Source organism: Ahaetulla prasina, chromosome 4 (assembly GCF_028640845.1).
Source record: "Ahaetulla prasina isolate Xishuangbanna chromosome 4, ASM2864084v1, whole genome shotgun sequence".
Classification (NCBI taxonomy): Eukaryota; Metazoa; Chordata; class Lepidosauria; order Squamata; family Colubridae; genus Ahaetulla; species Ahaetulla prasina.
The window spans coordinates 14288986-14302169 of NC_080542.1; the positions used below are offsets into that span (position 1 = coordinate 14288986).

General features: G+C 39.8%; 1 pseudogene; it reads right to left on the reverse strand.

The window, feature by feature from the left end:
- Window positions 1-4676: 4676 nt before the first annotated feature.
- Window positions 4677-12950, reverse strand: LOC131197957 (vomeronasal type-2 receptor 26-like; annotated as a pseudogene).
- Window positions 12951-13184: the final 234 nt, after the last annotated feature.

The window sequence follows — 13184 nt, forward strand, 5'->3', positions numbered from 1 at the left end:
ATTTACTTATCAGATTAGCAAACTGGATTGTAGTTTATCTTTATCATTCAAAAGATTATCAGTTTAGAATAGAATAGAATAGAATAGAATAGAATAGAATAGAATAGAATAGAATAGAATAGAATAGAATAGAATTTTTTTATTGGCCAAGTGTGATTAGACACACAAGGAATTTGTCTTGGTGCATATGCTGTCAGTGTACATAAAAAAAAATACCTTCATCAAGGTACAACATTTACAACACAAATGATGGTCAATATATCCCAAGATGTCTTTCATCGGTTCCTTTGTTATATTTATGTCATTTTATTATGTAATTATAGTTTTTGTTTTCAAGAAGAAGAACACTACTGTACGTTTCCCAGAGTCATATTGCTGGAGTTGGATGGCTGTAATAAACAAACTATTAAAATAAAACAAAATATCCCCAACCACTTATTTTCTGTGGACTCCAAGGAGGCCACTTCATTTCCCTTCCTTGTTTCTATGCTTATCATTATGTAGCATTTTCCCACTGAAGACTGAATATTATATACTGTAGTAGGAAGATAGTTTGATGAGTTGGTTAAATTGGGTATGTCTAGCTTAATGAAAAGACGGACTAGGGGTGACACTGAAGGGCTGCCACAAAGAAGAGGGGGTCAATCTGTTTTCCAAAGCACCTGAAGACAGGACAAGAAGTAATGGATCAGTGGTACTCAAATTCTTTTACTACCCATTCTGTGGGTGTGGCTTGGTGGGCATGGCAGGGGAAGGATACTGTAAAATCTCCATTCCCTCCCCACCCCCAGGGGAAGGTTACTGCAAAATCCCCATTTGCTCCTGATCAGCTGGGTCTCAGGAGGTAGAGAATAGATGGGGTGGGACCAGTCAGAGATGATATTTACCAGTTCTCTGAACTACTCAAAATTTCCGCTACTGGTTCTCCATAACTGGCATAAAGTGCAGAAGACCATTTGAATTTGTTCTTGCCATATAAATTATTGCATGATGTACATTGTACCTGGTCATCAATGTCATTGGGAGCTTCATCATCACTGATGTCAGAAATGGTGGCAGTGGTGGGTTCCTCATTGTCCATTATGAAATTTTCATCACAATTTTTTTTTATTTGAATTTATATCCCGCCCTTCTCCGAAGACTCAGGGCGGCTTACAATGTATTAAGCAATAGTCTTCATCCATTTATATATTATATACAAAGTCAACTTAATTGCCCCCAACAATCTGGGTCCTCATTTTACCTACCTTATAAAGGATGGAAGACTGAGTCAACCTTGGGCCTGGTGGGACTTGAACTTGCAGTAATTGTAACTGCAGGCAGCTGTGTGTTAATAACAGGCTGCATTAGCCTGGTGAGCCACCAGAGGCCCTGTTTCCTAAAGCATCTTTCTTTACTTGAACTTGCAGTAATTGCAAGCAGCTGTGTTAATAACAGACAGACTTAGTCTGCTGAGCCACCAGAGGCCCTTCACTCAGATCATTCTCTGCTTCTCCGTACCATTTTAGAACAGTTTCTTTGAAGTTTGGATCACCAAATCACACTGTTTTTGATGGAAAACTTGGCCCCGACATTATTTTTTAAAAATACATTAACAAAGATTTGTAAACACCAAATAACTGACGCAAGCACAATGCTGCATACACTTTTATTAGTGGGAAAACAAAAGCTATTCACAACTGGAATGGTCCATTTCTAAAAATAGGGGTGTTACGAATATTTTGGAAAACTGCTGTGGTCACTATGACCACAGGTCTGTGGTTATGGGTTCAATATTTCAGTGTTTTGTAACGCTTGGGACAAGCTCACATTATTAAAAAGACTGCATAATCCACACGAGACTTTAGTGGCAATGGGCAAAAGTAGCCAAACCAAAAATTGATTTTGTTTTACCATCAACCCAAGATGCCATTATTTTGAGAAACACTTTGTAGGAATCCCTGCCATCTTTCCTTCCTTGAGGATCTTGGACATGCAAATACATGCAAATACAGACACTTGAATTGAGAGTCTGTAAATTTAATGGACCCTTTTACGTATTTAGGTTGATTTTTATAAATATAGGGCCTTGGGCCAGGGGTGAAATGCTATCGGTTTGCTCTGGTTTGGGTGAACCATTAGTAAAAAAATTGCTTTAAAAAGTTAAAAAAAAAAAGGTTCCGACAATCACAGCTGTGCCATGGGGTCGTCGGAACTTTTTTTTTTTTTACTTTTTTAAAGCATTTCTTTACTACAGGTTCAGGAGAATAGGTAATTAAAAAAATGCCTGAAAAAGGTAAAAAAAAAAAAGCTTTGGACAATCGCGCAGCTGTGATCGTCAGAACCTTTTTTTTTTTACTTTTTAAACCATTTTTTTTACTACCAGTTTGAGCAAATAGGTAGTAAAAAATGCTTTAAAAAGTTTAAAAAAAGTTGGCCACTCCCACCCAGTCACATGACCCCCCCATCAAGCAATGCCCACCAAGCCACGCCCACAGAACCGGTAGCAAAAAAAATTGCATTTCACCACTGCCTTGGGCTAATGACTCCAAATAATAAGCTCTCAACTGTTAACTGAATTACTCAGTTATAATTAGAATAACAGAGTAACAGATTTGGAATGGACCTTGGAGCTCTTCTAGTCCAACCCCCTGCTCAAGCATCCTATACCATTTCAGATGAGCGGCTCTCCAGTCTCTTCTTAAAAGCCTCCAGTGATGGAGCACCCACAACTTCTGGAGGCAAGTTTTTCCACTGGTTAATTGTTCTCACTGTTAGGAAGTTTCTCTTTCATTTTAGGTTGCTTTGTTCCTTGATTAATTTCTATCCGTGTTTCTTGACTTGCCTTCTAGTGCTTTGGAAAATAGGTTGACCTCTTCTTTGTGGCAGCCCTTCAAATACTGGAGATTAGTTGGTTGTGTTAGTACTGGGAATGGAAAGATTCCCACCAGGAATGGCAGGCAAACTTTCAGCCCAGTGGTGCAGAGTTCTGAGCATTCCCATTTTGTGTTCCAGTGGGTGGTAAGAATTAAAATGCAAATACTGATCACTGTGTGTTGGTTTTCTGTAAAATTCAATGTTAAGGCTTCTGTCTTCCTTAATGTGCACAACACTAGCCCAGGAAAGCCAAACAGTTTTCTTTTAAACATCTTCCCTTGTTGTGAACTCACTAAGTGCACTAGCAATAGCACTTAGACTTATGTACAACTTTATAGTGCTTTACAGCCCTCTCTAAGGAGTTTACAGAGTCAGCTTATTGCCCCCAACAATCTGGATCCTCATTTTACCCACCTTGGAAGGATGGAAGGCTGAGTCAACCTTGAATCTGGTAGGATTTGAACTGCCAAATTGCAGGCAACCAATAGTCAGCAGAAGTAGGCTGCAGTACAGCACTCTAACCACGGCGCCACTGAGGCTTAATGTCCATAGACTTGATGTGTTTGGTGAAGGCTTTCACTTCCTGTGCTTTAATCTTGACCCAAGTATTGACCCACATACCTATACCAGTAAGTGGATGGAATTCCTGTGAAGGAGTTTAGGGCTTTGGTTTCTACCTCTTCCATTTAAAATTTGCCATAATGGGGGACACAGGTAAACCCAAAATGCAGCTGTATTTTTTTTCTGTAGAAATCTTCATTGTATTTAAGATAGGTAGGATCAACATGGCACAAATGTGTCCTAACTGAGATTAGTTCTGATACTTAATGTGCTATCTTGTAGCAGATGTTTCTGCATACCCAGCACCCACTTCTGTTACTTGCTGTTCCTTATACCAAATCAACAAAGACTCATAGTATCATAAATTCATTAATATTTAACCTGCCACAAGACTTTGCATTGTTGTTCTTCAAGAGACTAATACAAATATCCTATGTCATATGAGTAGCTAAATATTTAAAGATAAATATTTCAATCTGGTTTTCTAATCTGGTTTTCTTAAAAGGTAGGTTGCAGTTAAATGCAGGAATGGGATATTTTTGATCTGAAAGAAAAGAACAACCTGTTAGGGCGTCTCTCTCTCGCCGTGTGTTTTTCCATGCTGTAATTGCTGATAGTTTGACCCCTGCCTATGGTACATGTATGTATAATATATATTCTTTTGTAGATAAAGCCACTATTTATTACAAACTTCTGTTTGCTGTTATTGCTCCTCTCACGTAGTAAAGCTGTGCGCATTCTGACATACATTATTGGAGACATCTTCATGCACCTCTCTGTTCCATTTCTTTTTGTTTCATTTCATTTTTCCTTTCTTTTTTTCTATTTTAAAAATACAATCTGTCTCCTATGTTTTTATGGTTTGAAAGATTTGCATGTGGGATCAAAATGTAGGCATAGATTTTATTTTGAATTTTTGGGCTTGTTTTTAGCGCTCCAATCCTAGTAGTTTCTGAAGTTATTACTTTTGCTATCAAAAACATATCTGCTGCATATTCAACATATTGATTGGAATGTTTTTTGATATGTATCAAAAAGCAGTAAAATATCTGAAAAGCTTTCTAAAGTTCATATCCAGCTGAAGACAATTAAAGTAATTTTACAGGAATTGCCATAGATCTTTTTCATATAACTCATAAGGAAATAATTCTGGAGAATTCCTAAGAGGTTACCTCTTGATAAGTGATATTTAGATTATGCCATTGGGTATTTCTACTTTCCCAAAGGTAACATAAACCATTGTTTCTCTTTATGCTATTTTATGCAATTCTGTTATTTTGTCTTCTTAGCTGATCTTTGTTGTTCATATCAGGCCTCAAAACTATGATATAACATTTGGGAAAAAATATGCAAATCAGTAATCCAGCACTAGAGGCTATAATGGAGAAGATCTCCACAGCAACCATATATTTTCCTTTTGTACTCAAATATGTTGGAAAAAACGACAACCACACACTGCAGAAGACCAACATGCTGAAGGTAATAAATTTGGCTTCATTGAAGGCATCAGGCAATTTCCTTGCTAGGAAAGCCACCGTGAAACTAACTAAAGCAAGGAAGCCCAAAAAGCCCAAGACACAGTAGAAAAAGGAGCTGGATCCCTCCTTACACACCAGAACTATTTCTTGAGCTGTTGAATTCATGTCAGCATCTGGGAATGGAGGAGAGCTTGTCAGCCATGTGGCACAAATAATTTCTTGAATAAATGAGCAACCTAACACTATGAGCATGGCTAATTTTTTCCCCACCCATTTGGTCATCCTGGACCCTGGTTTGGTGGCTATGAAAGCTAGAACCACAATGAAGGTTTTTGCCTACAAAAAACAACAACAACAGAAAACATATAATAGATTAAAAACAGCTAAAGAATAGATAGTTGAATTCAATTGATGCTCTGACTTTTGAATACAAATTTAAATTTAACTATGAGCATGGCTAATTTTTTCCCCACCCATTTGGTCATCCTGGACCCTGGTTTGGTGGCTATGAAAGCTAGAACCACAATGAAGGTTTTTGCCAAAATACAAGAAATGGCCACTGAGAAGATGATGCCAAAGGCAGTTTGGCGAAAGACACATGTCACTTTGTTGGGTTGCCCAATGAATAGGAAAACACAAAGAAATGACAACAGAAGAACCATAAGGAGAGTATATGTGAGATCCCTGTTGTTGGCTTTGACAATGGGAGTGTCCTGATGTTTAATAAAGATCCAGAAGATACCAACTGTAACCAAAGAAAAGAAAAGAGCTGAACTGGTGAAAATGGTCCCCAAGGTTTCTTCATACTTCAAGAATGTTATAACTTTGGGGAGGCATATATCCTGCTTATCACTTGGGTACTGATTTCTGCACACTGAAAACAGTCATCCAAGTCTAGAAAATAAAATAGTACTCTATAATTTACATAAAAATAATCAGAATTCAATAATACAATTTCCAAAATAGTTTTTAATATCTCAAAATCAAATGCATTGGTATAGTTGCCATAACTTCAGCGTTGCAAAAGTATTTGTTCAGGGATGTACTACAGGGATGGGATCCTACCGGTTTAACAACTGGTTCGCTAAGTGCGTGCTTCACACACACACTCTCTCGCTAGTCTTTCAGGTGCTCCAGACGTGCATTGTGCACGTATGTGCAATTTGGAGAAAACTTACTGTCGTGTTCCACTCCCCGTGCGACGACCGGGTCTAGGAAGTCTGTATCAAGCATGGCAACGAAGCCTCTGCAGCTTGTCAAATTCCCTTGAGGTTTCTCAGGGCAGGCAGAAATCCAAGTTGTGACTTCAACGATTGCAGCAAACTAGATGAGACTTTGCTTGACTCAAGGTTGGAATGCCAAAAGCAGGTCCTTTATAGAGGCTGTGGGGTGTGGCTCCATGACTCAGCATTTATCCAGGCCTGCCCCACTCTTCTTTCTGCTGGCGTTGCCTCTCAGATCTCCTGAAGCGAGGATCCTCCCACTCTGAATTGTCTTCAGCTATCTCTACTGTTGGCATCTGGGAAAGGGAGGGATCAGAGGGAGCAGGTCCGGGTAATTGCACCACTTGGCTGGCTTCCTGCTCTGACAGCTGCGTCGAAGGAACACACACTGTATGAGTGAGCTGTATTGGGTTTATCTGTTCGCTCCTGACATCCTCTCCAGGCATGGGGCTAGGGCCGGGGGCTGGAGGCATGACAGGCTGTTCATCTTCATTATCAGACTCGGAGTCTGATAACAGGCCCGGGAGGAGACGGGAGGGGCCCAGCTGAGGAGGACAAGGCACAACACTCACCTTCTGCATTGCTGCTGGAAAGCAAAACAGCTGAGGCACAGCAATCCACTCTGCCATGCTGATCAGCTGGGCTTTGGAAATGAAAATATAGGTGAGTATAATGCAGGTGGGGGGAGTGGGCCCACTTCAAAATTTGGGTGAGCCGGTTTGCTCACGGCTGATAAGTTGGAGCTAACAGTTGGCCCAAACCAGTAGAATCCCATCACTGACGTACTATTTTAATCAAAATCTAGGCAATTTATTTGTTTGTATCCATGTTCCATTGCATCAATTTGCTATGTGGACACTTAATCTTCTGCACAATTTTCTAAACATTTTTCAGGCACACTCTTTACTCACAGATTGAATTAAATGTATTTTAAGTGGGGGAAAAAAAGAAATTATATCTTACCCTCTTGGTTGGAGATTTTGCCTTGCGGACATTTATGACAATTATAGCAACAAAATGGCTTCCCTTCTATCTTGCTCTTACTGTAACCTAAATGGCATTTCCCATTGCACAGAGAAAGTGGCTGGACCTGCTCATAAAAGAAAGAATAGAATGATTTGCTCTGGAAAGTTTGTATCTGGTGCCAATATATTAGGAATGCTCTATCCAGTCTGCTTCCTTACCACTGTGTGTTTTTTCAATAATAGGTGATGGTGAAAGGTGGTTTTATCAAAAAAAGTGATTTTAGCAGGAAAGATACCTCAATTAGCTCTTCAATAAACTCAGACTTTTAATGCAAAATAAAAATAATTTTCATGAGGGAAAAATAGGATTTTTTTGCAACTGTGGTAAAAATCTAAAGTCACTTCGTTATATATTTTTCTTTTTTTTTTCTATTTCTTTTTACATTTTTTAACCTTTTTACTCTTTTACTTTTCTTTAATTCTATCTTTATAATATTTTATCGTTTATTTCTGAATATTTTAATAAAAATGTAAAAAAGATGTAAAAAAAAGATGTTGCGACTCTAGAAAGAGTGCAGAGAAGAGCAACAAAGATGATTAGGGGACTGGAGGCTAAAACATATGAAGAATGGTTGTCGGAACTGGGTATGTCTAGTTTAATGAAAAGAAGGACCAGGGGAGACATGATAGCGGTGTTCCAATATCTCAGGGGCTGCCACAAAGAAGAGGGAGTCAAGTTATTCTCCAAAGCACCTGAGGGTAGATCAAGAAGCAATGGGTGGAAACTAATCAAGAAGAGAAGTAATTTAGAACTAAGGATAAATTTCCTGACAGTTAGAATAATTAATCAGTGGAGCAACTTGCCTCCAGAAGTTGTGAATGCTCCAACACTGGAAGTTTTTAAGAAGATGCTAGATAACCATTTGTCTGAAGTGGTGTAAGGTTTCCTGCCTGAAAAGGGGTTTAGGCTAGAAGACCTCTAAGGTTCCTTCCAACTCTGTTATTCTATGAAACTCAGCAATAAACTCAGACTTTTAATGCAAAATAATATAATTTTCATGAGGGGAAAAAATAGATATTTTTTTTTGTAACCGTGGTTAAAAATCTGTCACTTCTTTACATATTTTTCTTTTTTTTTCCTATTTCTTTTTACATTTTTTTAACTTTTTCATGTCACATTAGTCTTTTGTTTTTCTGCAATCCTACCTTCATACTATTTCATCTTTTATTCTGAATATTTTAATAAAAATCATATAGGTTTAAAAATAATAATTCTAATTTCCACTGATGTCTTTGAGAGGCTACTTCTTTTTCTATTCAGTGCAAACTGGCTGAAGTTTTTTTCTTCCTTCGTTGGTATTTTCTGTGAAAATCCCTTTTTGGACAGTTAGTTCAGAGGTGGCATTCCCTTCCCTTCCTTACCAGTTCGCAAATGTGAGCTTGTGGGTGCGTGGGAACGCTAGCTTCACTAGCATGCACCATTTTCCACGCATGCTCGGCCTTCCGCGCATGTGCACAGCCTACAAAATGTAGCTAGATAGGCTGTCATTATGTCATGGTGGGTAGGTGAGGCCTACTGCAGTTGGCAATACTGGTTCGCCCAAACTGTGCAGAACTGGTTGAATCCCACCACTGGGTTAGTTCCAGTGGTGGGATTCAAACTTTTTAACAACCGGTTCTGTGGGCGTGGCTTATTTTGGGGTGTGGCTTGGTGGTCATGTGACTGGGTGGGCGTGGCTAGCTGTTCATGTGACTGGGTGGGCGAGCCTAGCTGCTCATGTGACCGGGTGACCATGGCTATGGGCATAGAAACTACTCAGAGGGCTAAAAAAAGTCATTTCTGACCGGTCCTCACACTTATGACCATCCTCACATTTATGCCCATTGCAGCATTTTTAATGCACATTTAATGCATTTTTAGTGCACAGTCACTCACGCACTCGTGACGTCTCGCCTGGATTACTGCAATGCTCTCTACATGGGGCTCCCCTTGAAGGGCATCCGGAGGCTGCAGTTAGTCCAGAATGCGGCTGCGCGGGTGATAGAGGGAGCCCCTCGTGGCTCCCGCATAACACCCATCCTGCGCAGACTGCACTGGCTACCTGTGGCCTTCCGGGTGCGCTTCAAGGTTTTGGTGACCACCTTTAAAGCGCTCCATGGCATAGGGCCGGGTTATCTACGGGACCGCCTACTGCTACCGAATACCTCTCACCGACCCGTGCGCTCTCATAGAGAGGGACTCCTCAGGGTGCCGTCAGCGAGGCAATGTCGTCTGGCAACGCCCAGGGGAAGGGCCTTCTCTGTGGGGGCTCCCACCCTCTGGAATGAACTGCCCCCAGGACTTCATTAGCTTCCGGACCTTCGGACCTTCCGCCGCGAGCTTAAAACATACTTATTTAATTGCGCAGGACTGAGCTAGATTTTAATTTATGGGTTTTAACTTGGGTTTTATTTTTTATATTTTTAATTATTAGGCTTTTGAATAAGTTTTTTAATTGTTTTTAGATTGTATTTATTTGCTTTTAAATGCCTGTAAACCGCCCTGAGTCCTTTGGGAGATAGGGCGGTATATAAATATAAACAATAAATAAATAAATAAATAAATAAAAATAACAACCATGTCACTCATTTCACAACTGCTTCTCTTCACCACAGTTACAAGATAGGGCACAAAATGTAAAATGTGAGGACAGTTGTAGGTGTGAGGACCGGTCAAAAGTGTGAGACAGGTCAAAAATAACTTTTTCAGCCCTCTGAGTAGTCCATATGCACAAAATGCTGCAACAGGCATAAATGGTGACCAGTCATAAGTGTGAGGACTAGTCAAAAGTGCGAGAACCTGTCAGAAATCACTTTTTTCAGCCATCTGGGTAGTCCCTATGGACATGCCACGTGGCCAGCGAGGCGTTTTAATCGCTGGCTAGAGAGACGCTTGGATGCAGGCAGGCTTTGGTCGGTGGCCGCATGGCGCTTGGATTGGGTGGGCAGCGAGGTACATGGATCGGGTGGGCAGCAGCTTGTGGCCGCTGCCCACCCGATCCATGCACCTCGCTGTAAGTAATGGTGGAGAGGGGAGGGGCAAGGGGCGTGGCGAACCGGCAATTTAACAAACAATTCAGCCGAACCGCTTAGAACCAGCAGAATCCCACCACTGATTAGTTCCAATATAACATTTGGCAAACTTGTTTCAATAGGACAGAGCCTGGAATAGTGGCGCAACAGGCAAGAAAAAGAAGGGAAAAAAACCAGAAATTTTGATGAATACTTCCAGTGGGGAAGATGAGTGCTTTTGTCTCAAATGGTGGATAGATCAAAATATTAATCTGCCTCCCCAAAGATTACTTCATAAGAAGTCAAATTGACCAAGTGTCCATTGACACATCTTTCCTTTTGCATGTTGATGTTGCTTTCTTCATTTGAAATGTTTCCCTTTCATTTTGAGTTTTGACTCAATAAATGTTGTTTCCTCTAATATCTCTCTTATCTCTCTTATTAATCCAAGCATAACCCCATTGGATCCGTAATGGAAATGTTTAGCTAAGCCAATATTCAGGGACAAGTGTAGCACTCTGTTTCTAAATGTCAACCTGGCTTCCAAGATAGTTCTCAAAACAGTGAAATGATGATTGAACATAGGCCAAAAGTTGAATCAAGGATACCTGATTAAAGTTATGTGGCCATACAATAGCATCATCAATGGTTAGTATTTTCTCTTGGGAACCAGTCGGGTCTATCTTCCCAACTCTGATTCTCAGGAAATTCAGATTTGAAAAGGTTATCCAGTTCATAATATCGAATCCAGTTTCTAACTCTCCATTTTGGTTGAAAGAAACTTTTCCCCCTGCACTGTTGTTAAATGAGACGCTTCTCACAAAATGGTTGAGCTAAATTGGAAAAGAAGAAAAGTCAAAAATTATTCCTCAGAATGAAGAAAATTTGGAAGTGAATTAAATAACAAACTTTTCAAATGATTTATGTTGGACAGTTGGTGATATTACAGTGTCATTAATTAATACTTACCATTGCCCAATAGACCCTTATCATGATTATAATGCATCCAGAAAACAAAATATGGAACAAAACATTTAAAGGAAATGCAAAGAAATAACAGAAAACAGATAATAAAATGTATAAATTCCAATCTATTTTAACGAGGATAAAGATATCAAACAGAAAAAGTCTATGATGATGAAGTGATAGAAATTGCAAAAATGATAGTGTTATTCTGATTTTCAAAAATAAGTTTTTCATATTAGCCTTTCAAGAGACTCGGTTCTGATTACTCAGCAAAATGAACAGTTCTATTCAGTTGCTTCACAGCACATTATCTATTACTACTTTGTGCTTCCTGCTTTCTCCATTAAAAACAATCCCTAGAAAATAAGGGCCTATTAAATGACCATAAAAGGGATGCGGTGGCTCAAGGGCTAGGACATTGAGCTTGTCGATTGAAAGGTCGGCAGCTCAGCGGTTCAAATCCCTGGTGCTGCCGTGTAATGGGGCGAGCTCCTGTTACTTGTCCCAGCTTCTGCCAACCTAGCAGTTTCGAAAGCACGTAAAAATGCAAGTAGAAAAAATAGCAACCACCTTTGGTGGGAAGGTAATAGTGTTCCGTGCGCCTTTGGCGTTGAGTCATGCCGGCCACATGACCACGGAGACATCTTTGGACAGCGCTGGCTCTTCGGCTTTGAAATGGAGATGAGCACCGCCCCCTAGAGTCGGCAACGACTAGCACGTATGTGCAAGGGGAACCTTAAATGACCATAGTTTAAAAACAATAGTAAAAAAAAAATCAAGGAGTCATAAGAGTTTCTTTTTGCCTCATGAACCTGTGACCAATAATCTTTCACTTTTGTGTGGACAGAATAGATGTTTCTAGTCCCACACCTTTAAAGTAACCAAGACAATTTTTCCAAGGACGAGATTCATATCTGAGATGTTTTCACATTATCATTTTTTAAAATTAGTTTGAAGTTGGTATCTATGCCTGGAGGATCATTTACGTATGCTGCATGAATGATATATATTTTTTTATTTGCATTTATATCCCGCCCTTCTCCGAAGACTCAGGGCGGCTTACACTATGTTAGCAATAGTCTTCATCCTATTTGTATATTTATATACAAAGTCAACTTATTGCCCCCAACAATCTGGGTCCTCGTTTTACCTACTTTATAAAGGATGGAAGGCTGAGTCAACTTGGGCCTGGCGGGACTAGAACCTGCAGTAATTGCAAGCAGCTGTGTTAATAGCAGTCCGAGCCATAGAGGCCCATTGTAATGAAAAAAATGGCACCATATGATCCCTTATGAGATTTAAGTCTGATCTATAGGGTTCCTGGTCCCCTTCCAAATCCTCGAGTCTGAATTTGTCAGAGTAGATACTAGAGATAACAGCAGTAGAGACCTGGCTGATAATACCTCTCATTCTACTGAAAGGCAGAAAAAGCAACATGATAATATATTGAAATTATATTTTAAAATTCTTTTCGGGTACAACGATGGAAGGAACAAGCATATAAGATTAAATTCTAAAAAAAAGAAAATTATACGTAGCATAATTTCACAACATGTCACTCACCAACTATTACTATAGATATGAATGATAGTTGGTGGGTGTAGCCCTAATGTAGGCTAGGAGATTACCTTCCATAATGGTTGGTTCAGAAAGTTCAGTTTGGTTTCCTGGTCACCTGCTCTGTATTTTCTTACAGATGAATGGAAGTCATGCAGAGCATGTGCCACCACATGGGCTGCGTTATAGATGCTGTAGCTGTGGCCAGTCATCTGCATTTCAAACACAGATGTAGGAAGGGACTCCAGTTTCTCCTGCCCATTGCAGAGGACCTCATCTCCCGCTTCAGCCATGTTGATGCGGAATGAACATTCAAATGCATTTTTTCAGAAGACCTTGAAAAGACCACCTTCTTTTTCCAAAGTGGGTTTTTTGACTGAAGAAATTTCTGGAATCCTAAAATCTTCTCTGAGTGAATTGCAAAGGACAAAGCGCCATGGAGGAAGACTAGGTCAATATTTCTTATAAAGGGAACTGATGTGAAATCCATTTGGGCTGTCATAATCCAGACTTTATCTTTGTTCCAT